General features: G+C 33.6%; 1 protein-coding gene across 1 annotated transcript in view; it reads left to right on the top strand.

The window, feature by feature from the left end:
- Window positions 1–1,000: 1,000 nt before the first annotated feature.
- The window catches only part of gas2 (growth arrest-specific protein 2), a 26,746-nt gene continuing 15,362 nt past the window's right edge, over window positions 1,001–12,384 (top strand). The window contains exons 1-2 of the mRNA XM_013315964.1: window positions 1,001–1,135; window positions 7,547–7,585. The gene's annotated coding sequence lies outside the window, so the exon portion shown is untranslated. The remainder of the gene's footprint in view (window positions 1,136–7,546; window positions 7,586–12,384) is intronic.

The following is a 12,384-nucleotide window of genomic DNA, read 5'->3' as shown; positions in this document are numbered from 1 at the left end:
CCCGCGTGCTATTAAATAAATACGCGAGCCTTGGTATGTGAATTCAATCCCCACTTGACGTGTTATTGCATTTGTTAGACGATTCGCATGTTTTTTTATTAATTAAAGTTATTTTAACACTCGTGTATCTGGCTATCGATTGCCGCTCGGGACGCTACTCAGTCTACCCCGAGCTGAGTGAGGGCGTACTATACGCAGCCCTCATCCCTCCACCCCGACCCTCCCCCGCACCCCTCATAGCTGTAGAGGGGGGGGGGGAGGGGACGGAGTTTAGATTGATTCACATGCTGCGGAGTCTGGACGGGTGATATGCAAGAGGGTGAAAGTTTTTCTTTAAGGAATGTTTAGTCTTCTTATTTTGTTGAGCATGACATTTAGGTAAATAAGAATAGACACGAGTCGATCTACTTATGTGGGTATTACTAATGAATATTATAGATATCGCTAAGCAATCTTTAATGTGACCTTATTGCGGTAGCGCTGACTCGCGTGACGTGCCGACATCGAGTTAGGCAACTCTTGCCAAAGTTCAGGTCAGTCAGTAATAGGTATCATATAGCACATTAATTATAATGCTGTTTAATCAAATCCACTACTATTAAGGCGTAGCAGTTTTTTTATAAAGACTAAACAGATTTGTGTGTGTATAATTACGATGCAATGGATACATATTTCAATTTGTAATTTATATCCGACATGTGCAACTATTCGCTCGTTTGTCCCAGCGCCAATAATTTCATTTGTAATTTGTTAATGATGTCTTTGATTAATTTTTTATCAATTAATTAATGTCCATTACATAAACTGTCAAACAACTCTTCCACAAATTACCAATATCATTGTGTTTAGTCGGGTTAAAGTTAGTTTAATCGGGAAGGAAAGGAAAGTTCGGTATAGATCAGCGATCGAACTTGACCTTCGCTGGCACCCTCTTGCAGAACACCGTCCACTTTCCCGCTCGCCGTGGCTGCTGCCCTGCACCAGTCAGTCGGCGTCGCGACTTCCTACTAGATGGTTGTGTGTACTGTACGAGCACGCGATCGTAACTACGACTAGCATGTGATGAACTGCATTTATAAATAAGTGAAGTTAATTTATATCTATGTTACAAGAGTGTTATATTTGTCAATACAAGGTAAATAATAATACGTATCTTAGTTATGAATAGATTGTTGTTGTTGATCGACAAAAATCTTCACTTACCTTTCCTGATGGCATTGTTTGTTATTTATTCTTCACTTGGTTTTATTTGTATCATTTAAATATTAAATTATTTAGTGTAATAAATTAATAACAACGATTTCTTTTACAATGTCAACAATTACTTATACTAGTTGACAATAGCTAAATTATAAAAAATTATATTTAATTATTCCATTAGAGTAAATAATATCCTAAATAATATAAATTAAAATTAATTTCTAATTTTATTTTATTGCATTCTCTTTGGAGATAGTTTTTTTCTTTCGTAGTTTAGTTCCATATATTTTCCAACGAGTCTAAATTATTCCAACAATAACTATGAATGTTAAAAAATAAATTATAAAAAAAGTCCTTTCAGCTATTTCTTAGTTTTAAGTTATAAATAAATTCCCGTAAAGTTTGTTTCAGTTATAGTTAGTTTTACTATGGAGATATGTGTAGGTATACAGCACAGTTTTAGAACACCTGGCCGCAATTATTAAAAACTGCAAAGCAACCATTGCATTAATAGTACAATTAATCATAATATCAAAACAATAATAAAATACTATACACTACTACGCACTCTGTTTGCCTCATTACTAATTTTAGTAATTATTAGTTTGTCTATGGTTTCAGTAAAATGAAGTATTCAACTTTACTAAAACTCTGTAATATTATTCTGCGAAATAAAAATTACGTTTCAAAAGAAGTGCAACAATATTTTCGTTAAGTTAGGATCGAATGTTACTTAATTTTGTTTTATGTCGAAAGATAATTACAAAAAAATTACATTGTTCAGAGTTCACGTGTTTGTGAGGGTGTTCGCGCTTTGATTTTAATTCCCGCTTATCACCAGATGCAAATGAAATTAAATAATAACAAGTTTAACGCGATCACTAATCATGTTACTTTAAATACGAGCTAAATGATTAACACGATAACACTATTTATATTGTATACAAAATTAGTTTTTAACATATGGAAACGCCTTAGTTTTCTACGGACATATTTTATTCGATTTGCAGAAAAAAAAATTATCGCATTTCACGGGAAGTAATCATAATATTTACGATTAAATTTAATCGTTTGTCAAAATGTTAGCGAGTAAATAGTAAGGTATGTTGTAATATTCTGTACAGAGTTACAGTAAGATCCATAGTTCAGTGAGCATTGAACCAAACACAAAAGCGTGCGTGTCTTTATCGTAGCTCCTCATCTCACAGTCTGCAATACAGTTACAACTCTTTGTCGCATAATCTTATAATCTGTCTACAAAACTATTCTTATTTATCGAATTCCTAAACACTAAGAACTTTAGTTGTTATTATATAAGTCATCGCACGACTACATTTTCAATAAATCGCGATGTGATCTTAAAATTTTAACAATCTATTTGAAAATAAAGATTTTGACCGTTATTTTAAATGCAGACATTTCAAAGTTCACTGTATACATTCCAATATATTTGTAAACAGTTTTATTTAAGTTCACTTTATTCATTGTTATATCGGTTTTGATTACATGTATTCGTAAGTTCGTATAGATTATCGCTTTAGCCAACCGATTATAGTTACGAATGTAAGAAGTGATACGTTGTGGCGAAGGCTGTATGAAAATATTAAAATTAATAAATTATTCAAATTCGCTTTTATTCGTCTAACATTTACATAGATGATGAAAAATTATTCTAAAAAGAAAATGAAAGGAAAGTGACCGCTAGAAAGCGTATCAGCAGGCACACGTAGCCATTACCTATCTCAGCTACATCGCGATAAGTCACCGGCGCACGCGCAGCCTCCGACCACATTTCCCCGATAAGCCTTATCACTTCTACTCTTATCGAGTTTTCCACTGTTCCACGTCTTAGTGGCGTCAGTTATGACCTTCAAAGTATTGTTTGCATGATGTAATTTTTTGTTTTACGCAGTAATATAAGTCGTGGAGTCCCCAAAAGATATAACAGTACGTAATAATATTATACATTATAAAATAAAATGTAAATATAGAAAAATGGAAAATATACGAAATGTGCATGTATAAGTACATAAATATAATATAATATGACGTATGGTAATATTAGAATTTCAACACGGTGGCCACTATATTTGAAATTGTTGTAAAATTTACGACTTTGTGCTGTGTGAGGTCCTCTTTGTCTCCAGTGTTAGTCACCGGCGGCGGGGCAGGGCGGTCGGTGGTCGCCATAACTAATGTCAAACTATCGGCTATTGTTTTAAGGAATAATGACTTCATAGGTCACAATACTAAGAGTTACAGCTTTCAATTACATTGTCGATGTGTAACAGTAAGTTATACAAGGCGCAACACTACTGCGTAACCTGACTATTGTTGTGTTAATTAATCTGGATGTAAACAAAAATTATAGATTTTAAAACTCATTCATCACAGATATTATGAACTTGCAAAGAGCCTGGTCTAAATATGCACGTGAATATCTAGTGAATAGAAAAAAAAACAAAGCAACACAAGAGTTGTATGTACGCGAGATTAACATCATTACATCGAGTGTACATCAATGTTTATCAAATGATATAATTGTGATCACTTTGTCAAATGTTTTGAATCTCAGTTAAATTTTCTATCTAACGTATGTAAATATTTATGTTTATATTCTTATTTACATACTTGTTCATATGTTTATGTACAACGTATGAATAAAACATTGTTCGTAAGAAGAAAGTAAAATATAAAACGTGGTTATTAATTCCAGTTGTCGTAGCGTCACTACTCCATATTTTTAAAGCAGTTTCAACTTTTATTTAAATACGAATGTTTATTTCTATGTATTTATAATAACTTCACTTTCCATTGACTTAGTATTTATTATCTATGAAAGCAGCATAACTATTTAGATTAATGAATAGAAATCGTATAATACACCATATTTGATCGTGTTAAAATCTAAATGAATCTATTTAATTTTAACTGTATTAACATCATCATAAAACAGAATACGACACGACGACGTGACATTGTTTAACATGACGTGACATAATGTCCTGCTGAACACGATGCAACGCAACAACGCCTTACTCATTTCAATGTTTTTGTAATTGTGTAGTAATTAAATTTATTTTTATTATAGAGTAAGCAATGAGACAAACACAACAAATTAAAGCCTGAAACCACAAAATTCTCTTTTAGATAAAAATATAATTAAATAATATTATATTTAACCTAATCCGTGTGTAGGTCAGTGAACTCATTGATCGGAATTGTAACATGATGATGATAATTATCGTGTATTGTGTGAATCTCATAACAAAGTCTGTGTCCATCACGCCCACACGCCGGCGCTAGTGTTGCGCACACGCCGGCGCTAGTGTCGCAATCACAACTGTCCATCGATTATTGATATAGAATCGTGAGCCGCGTGCCGAATCGATTCCGCTCACGACCGAGTAACCTTGTTCTAATCTGACGCTGTAGTGCTGCCTTAGCGGAGATAATCGATGTTATATCGATTACTCTTGAAATTAAGAGGTTCGGCAGCTAATTGCTAAATTATTATTTATATGAACCATGATATTATATTTTTCCGTATCCTTGAACTACTCAATTTCGAGTTCTTTAGGAAATAAATCTGATGATCTAAACGAAAGAAGTATTAATAAGATTGTTGATGTTTATTAACATATCGATATGTTGAAATGCGTACACCACTACCGTACCTTTTTCTTTTGTAAGTGTCGCGGCTCATGTTGCGTTAATCGATCAATTAACACGTGAAGCAAATCGCATGCGTTCCATACATTTAATTATAATTACACACATCTATGTATGTCTCAACATAAATGTTGTAACGGCTCTATTACATTTGTTGGTGACGACTGCTTTGTTTTGAAGGGAAAGTTTATATTAATTGCTAATATTATTTAAACTTATTGAACTCCGAAGTTAAATTCTAGATTTGTTTTATATCTGTAATAGTTCGGGATTTATTACTTTCCCCCTTTTACATGTAAAACTGGCTGTTGGCGACCAATGTTATTACTGACACGACCAATATTTATTAAATTTTTCGAATCCTCCTTAGGAATGTCCATTGTTTTATTGTTTCCGGTTTCACAGGCGGAGTGACTGTAATTTATTGCATATATTATCAGTGTAAGTTGTACACGAAACTTATTAAATTTCTCTGTACACTATGAAATTAGTAAATTTTCTGAATTTGTATCTACATCTTTACATTTATAATCATCATATTCTGATCTTATCCTACTCACATGTGATGCGGACCCACAAGCACAAGGTTTTATAAACTTTAATATTTTGCCTTAATTATGACGTGCTCCTACGCGATACTACGCGTGAATTCACCTTGCTGGCAATAATTCATAAAGGCGATTTTTTTATGTTAAAAAACAACCACTACGTCATCAGAGTCACTTTCGTTTTTTTTTGTGAAACGGTTCAACAAACGTCATATCAGAGAAGGAATTTTGTTTCAATTTCACGCTTCAACTTAGTTATTAATATTTCACGTCAATTCTCAATAAGATTTCACTCGCAATTATTCTTGTGATTTTTCGTAATTCACAAATCGTCATCGGAAATCGATTTTCGATAAGTTCTCTTATTGGGAAATTAGAAAAGTTAATGGTAAACGCATTTATTTATTATGTTACAGCGAAATATCTGTCTCTTATAATTCTTTACTTTACCAGTGTTGATTCAGGATCTCAGATTAATGTGGAACAACTAATTAATCAACTTAATTATCACGACGGAATAAATTAATCATAAACACATACAAATTGATGGCATACAGAAAGGTGGCACACAGAACGTAATACTCAACTGTGACATAATGTATTCCTATTCAGTCGTAAACAAATTTTGGATTTTTGTATGTGACAGCAAATTAAATTTTATAATGTCCATATCAAATAAATTATGTGACATATAATTTTATTTCCATTATAAATAGCTTACTTAGCCTATTTTTATTTTACTACAAACTAAGATATTCTATGACTTCTTGTTAGTCATAGTTTTCATCAACCTGCAATATTTCGTACATCGGCAGCTTGGAAAAAGAATTTCAAGACATATTGAGTCAATTTCCGTTCTGGACCGAACTGTTGCAGGCGTCACAATTATCAAATATTTTCTCCTATTATAGACACATAATAGGGGATCAGTGGAGCGCGGCTTATTGCGCCATCTAGCGGCACACACAGTTACCTGCACTCGTCATAAAATAAAAACTCTGCAAACAGTATAGTCATTCTTTCAATGTTGATATATGACCATTACTATTTATATTTTGTAGGTTCTATGTTTTGGATAGTAAAAATCAAACTCAGTAATCGATCATTTAATTTAACTAGATTTTAGTGACACATATCGCATTAAACATGTGCATAACTAATTGCTGTATAAAGAACTTTGATCGTTGAAATAATATGATTAACATATGGAGATAGCCCTCGCCCTTTCGCATCGGTAACGACATGAAAGTGAAACTGTCTGTCTGTCTGTAACACTGACTACTTCCTCTACACATTCGTACTGCATTAAGCAACATTATAGTCTAATTTTGATTGCTTTAATGTATAATTTATCAAAAAGATGGCGGAGTATAGAGCCCTCTTAATAGAAAATTAAAAGGACATCTTGAATTTTCAGTGTGTAGTGCAGAGAGTATTTAGTTATAATAACTTATAACGAAATTTATTCGTAAAGCATTTAGTAGATGATTGCGTTACGTTCATGTGCAATAAATAAACAACTGATTAACATTTGTTAATATTTAACATGACAATAACTTTGTTCACACACAACACAATTCAAACTTCAAACTTTACTTAACCTATTCATGTTATCATCACAACTCTAAAAACCTAAAATACACTTTTGCTATAAATATTATAACTATAGGCTGCAAGAGACAGAATTTTGTAAAACTGTACATATTTGGTTGTGTATGTGAATCTATAAGATTGTTTAACTGTTCTATGTTCAGAATAATAGAATGTATCAAGTCTTTGATGTTTTAATTCATTGTCTTTATTGTTCTGCTGTAACGGATGCGGCCAATGAACACCGACCACAGAGCAGACATGCAGAGGGAACAGTGCCACTCGGCCGGTTCTGGACACACTAACGGTGCTCTGTGGTTTACTCCTACTTACCGGGAATCTGGTGCACTGCAACAAACCTCATTTATAGAGTTATAAATACAGTCTCGATTCTATTAAGTACTTACTTTTATTTAACTATTATACTAAATGAATGAAATTTGTCATTTTCGATAATTACATGTGTTTTTGTGTGTTTTATAATTTAAATCATACTAATATAAGTTTATATAACGTTTTTATGTTTGTTGTTACAGTTTGCAATTGATTGGAGAATGTGCCTTGACTTCTGACTGGTGAGATTATATTTTGTAATAATAAATAAAATATATTATGTTACAATATGATCATTATTACTAATTGTGTGAGTTAAACTCAGTTGTTTACGATGTTTCCAACATTGTTAAATTTGATTTTACGACAAAAATTATCTCCAACGTTTTATGTTCCAATAAAATCGTTTTAAAGACAAGAAAACATGGCACTCGATCGATCTGTCCTTGATTGATTGCGTCGCCGATTTATGTTGATTGCTATTTTATGGAGATCGTATTGATAATGTGGCGATATGTTAACAATCGGCGAGACTTGCAGCGGCGATAGCCTTACGAGAGCTTGGATTATAATCTTTTTGCTGCAGTTACGTCCCGTTATAAAGATTCAGACGATAATGTTAAACATTCTTTTCTGATCATTATTATTAACTATGAAATTTTTTAAATTGTAATAAAGTAAAATATTTTAAATAAAATTTGCACATTACATAGTTGTATCATCATGCCAGAAATTACCATTGCAGTTGTGCAGTTTATATGTACGACCGGGCACCGGACAGGGTACCGGCTGCCCTCCGGACCTATTAGGGCGGCATGATGTGGATTGTTCACTTTGCTCTCTATACTGCCTGCATAATGCGGATTACTGCTCAGGGTTGTCACATAGTTTTTATTTGGGCCGAATTCGTAATAACTAGTTTCATGTTAAATAATTTGACGTACATGTTCGTCTGTTCAATAAGTCATATTTTTGGCACATCATTGGCGCGTAATAAGTAAGCGGTGTAAAGACTCGTATTTGGGTCATTAGAGCAACAATTTGCGTGCGCGAGGGGGCACAATGGTACCAATTTCAATTAGGCCCATTGTCCGGTTCCTGGCGACATGTTTACGAGATAATAAGCCGTCGCGAGGCAAGTTATATGTCTTCCGCTGAATCCTGAGAGAGGCAGGATGTACACTACTAAATGTATTTAGTTCGAAGCCAATTGAAAAGGAAGGCGTCAATTCAATTTTCAAAGAGATAAGTAACTACATGCGAATAATGCACAAATAAAATATCATCTCGTTCGTAACTACAAAGTGATAAGGATATATTGATTCACCAAAGCATTGTTAAAAATCATCTTTACATCGACCGCGCGACTCGCCTCTTCCGATGTTAGTTGCCGATGCATTAAGTGTCTATGATAGTGGATTGTTTCACGCTAATCTTGGAGCGCCGCCTTCTGAACTTTACCACCATTCTCCGTAAGTAAGAAAAGTTTGCCAACCGGATTCTAACATAATAAAATTAATGTTGATATTAATTAATCATAAATTTAGATCATATGAATATATGTTAATTGATATAAACTGAGCTGTTAATCCGCTGTTAGCGATATGTTGCGCCACTGAGCGCGATCAACAACACTTCGACGTAGAGTTGTCGAGGTGTCAATGGGACCTTTCCACGCGGTTTCAGTGACGAAAGTTGTTGTCTTTGAAAGTGATCATGACTTGTTCTAGTTGCAGTTGATCCAGATTATAAAGTTTTAAATACGAGGACAACAATTACTACTTACATTTACTTCAATTGACAAAGGTTCGTTTTACGGTAGTTGTGATTACTTCTGAAGTTAGTAAGAAATAATAATGTTTTATAAATTATCTTAAATATAGGGCCATAAGGGCCAGCGTCTCTGTCCATCTGCTAATCTATCACCTTAACAGTAAGGCTGCGAAAGTAAGTCATTGAGTTGCGCCGAAATCAGCGGTTCACTTTCACGATTCGCAGCCGGAAAGCGGAACCAACACGACGCGACTGTTACGTGACGCAGGAAATCCGATGTGTGCCTTACTGACTGCCAGCGGCAGCTGGTGGAACCGGACCACTGGCCTAAAGTAACTGTTACAACTTGACGCGTAACATGCGGTGCCTTTTTATTGTTTATATTTACATATTTGCCGGAACGTAACGGAAGGGTTATAAAATTTGAATATACTTTGCACTGCAGAGTTACAATATCTTTGATGATTTTCACTTGTGCTAATGATAATTCTTTGGCCGACTTGAATACTAATGCTAATGATAATTGAGAGGAGTGTTAGTTCATGGCCAGTTGGTGACAGATTTAGCGCCCTTGCTGTGTCCCAGCGCGCCTCTCACACGATTGATAAACGATCAACATTATAACAAATCAATGGAATGTATCCGCTGCATTCAATGTCGATCATTTACATAATGTATGCAGCCTTTTTATTATTGAGACGTGATAGTTTAAAGGTTACGAGTTCAACGTGTGACAACATAATCTATAAATACATAGAGAATTTTATAAGACAGTTTCTAATTATTCAAATAGTTTCATGTAAGCCTTTATCAAATAGATATTCAATATTTACGAAATATCATAGAAAAACTTAATATACTATGTTTTCTCCTTGATTTTAAGATGTAAAGATTTTATACGTTCTTTGTCTGTCAATTTTATAACATTGCCTCGTTAATATTTTTAATGGTGGACAGTTATTTTGGGCACAAACAGGGACAAAGGAAAACTTGCTGTTTCAGGAAATGTTTGACGACAGAACAAAAACAAAAATAGTTTAACGATCGCTCGTAAATATATTAATATTTAAGAAGCGTCTTGTTTAGAAAACCACCACATTCTTACATTTATTGTGCTACTAAAGTATGTAATAAGACTAACTATTTAGAAAACAAAAATATAACCTAAAATCACATGCACCAATGCAACTTGCTTGGCGATTAGGATATAAGTTGTGAACTTCTCGTACTATTGATAGCGACTAAAATGTCATGCATTATGTATTACTTAAGAACATATCAACAAATTAAAATTAGAAAGAACCGGTTTCAATAATATCGTTAAAAACGTGATCGGTCACGTTTTACCCTTACAGACTTTTTATTCGACTTCTTTATAACAAGGCAAGTAAGACATGCATTAAAGTTTGCTTTAATGGTCTGTTGATGCCCTTTGATTGGACAATATAGACCTGATTCACAGGTGGGTCGTTCGGATTATTGGCGTACAATACCGCATTTTTTTTTAAATAAAGAGTAAATTGAACTATAGCATCGACAAAACAAAACAGATTAAATAAAAGCATCATCGTCACTTCCGCTGCTTCAAGCTCTCCAGCTGACGGCTTATCTCGCTAATAACAATGTGAGCCAATTAAAACCTCCGACGTCTCTGTTGCTTAAAGCCGGCATCCGATTATCTCCTGCTCTCTTTATATTCTGCGACAATATGCAGCAAAACTGACAACGTAACTATAAATTATTTCTTTCGTACTTTTCTTGATTTTGTTCAAATTTGTTTAACTACATCTGTCTAGTCTTGTTTCTTAAAATAAGTATAACTAAGCTTTACGTAACTCAAATACTTAGCTGTAACATGCATTGCATCCACTAATCTCGATAATGTTTGGATATTATAGCTTTTGCTTCTTTCCGATTTAAACGCGCCTATTAATGTTATGTGACAGTTAATTCTATCTACATTACCGATACCATCAGGGACAAAATGGAGCAAATTAAATAGACACAAAATACAACGTCTAATAGCCAGTCCTTTAATGCAATTCAGTGATTGCATCCAATATAATGGTGTTTTTAGTACTCGGTTTAAGTTCACAATTGTCAGTCTTCGCTGTCGATACATCAAGCACATGACACGGTCTTAATAAACAAGTGCCTGCGTAGGACTGGGAGGAAGGGACCGTCAGATACAATCTATATTCAGAACTCCCCTGGTCCTGCTCGTCTGCTCTGACAGCAATGTTTGTTTACACTGTACACAACACGAAGTTAACACGGTGTTTAAATTTGACACACTGAAACAATTTGTATAAAGTCACTGTATCGACACGTATTAAAATAGATTTGGTGCAGATGTTAATGCTCACTGTATCCTTTACTAGTTACAGTTATTATTTAAAGAGTTTATTCTATAAATTTAGTTTCAAAACCAGATATAATATTTACGGTATCTGCTAAGATGCAAATGTAGCAAATACTTTTGCATTTATTAGCATATAAAAACATTCTTATAAAATCATTTTTAAATATATTATTAAAGAAAGTTAAAGTAAATGATAATGAAATAAATAAATCAAAGTATAATTACTTAGAAAGTGTTTTTGTGATATCAAGTTTTGATTTAATTCAAGTTTTCATAAAAAAAAGTTTATTATCTTTCTATGATATTTATTTTAATTCTATTCATATATAAATAATATAATCATAAAACTAACATTTTGATGTCATTAATGTTAAAATTAAAAAATAAACTATGAATACTAAGTTGTAACAGGACATGATAGTTTGTGTCGGCTGTATTTTGTGTATAACGGTGCATGCCGGGGGTCGGCGTTAGTATGCGACGGTGTGTCCGGTGTCGTCATCTCAGCATATCACTGGCACATCGGAGGCGGAGCGAGGCCCATGCTAACGCTGTTGTTGGTGTCATATATGGGGCAATAGAATACCCCATAAACACAGAACTTATGCGAAAAACTTTTACGATAAGTTTTATATTAAGTTCCAAATGTATTGGAAGCTATAGATTACTTAGGAAACTTATATTACTTATATAGGAAACTTATTGAGCGGAAAGCGTTCTTTAAAATACACAATAAATTACCTTTTTTAACGTGTGTTTAATACATAATATTGTTAGCCATACTTTAAAAGATATTGTAAACACTGTGCTATATACAAAGTTATATAATGGTACATAATCAGCTGCAATTTATGTAGCAGTTATGTCGCGCAGCCGGCGTGACCCGGTGAAGGTTGTCGCTAATGT

Source organism: Papilio xuthus, unplaced genomic scaffold (genome assembly GCF_000836235.2).
Source record: "Papilio xuthus unplaced genomic scaffold, Pxut_1.1 DF826949.1, whole genome shotgun sequence".
Classification (NCBI taxonomy): Eukaryota; Metazoa; Arthropoda; class Insecta; order Lepidoptera; family Papilionidae; genus Papilio; species Papilio xuthus.
This window is presented reverse-complemented; position numbering and strand designations above follow the sequence as displayed.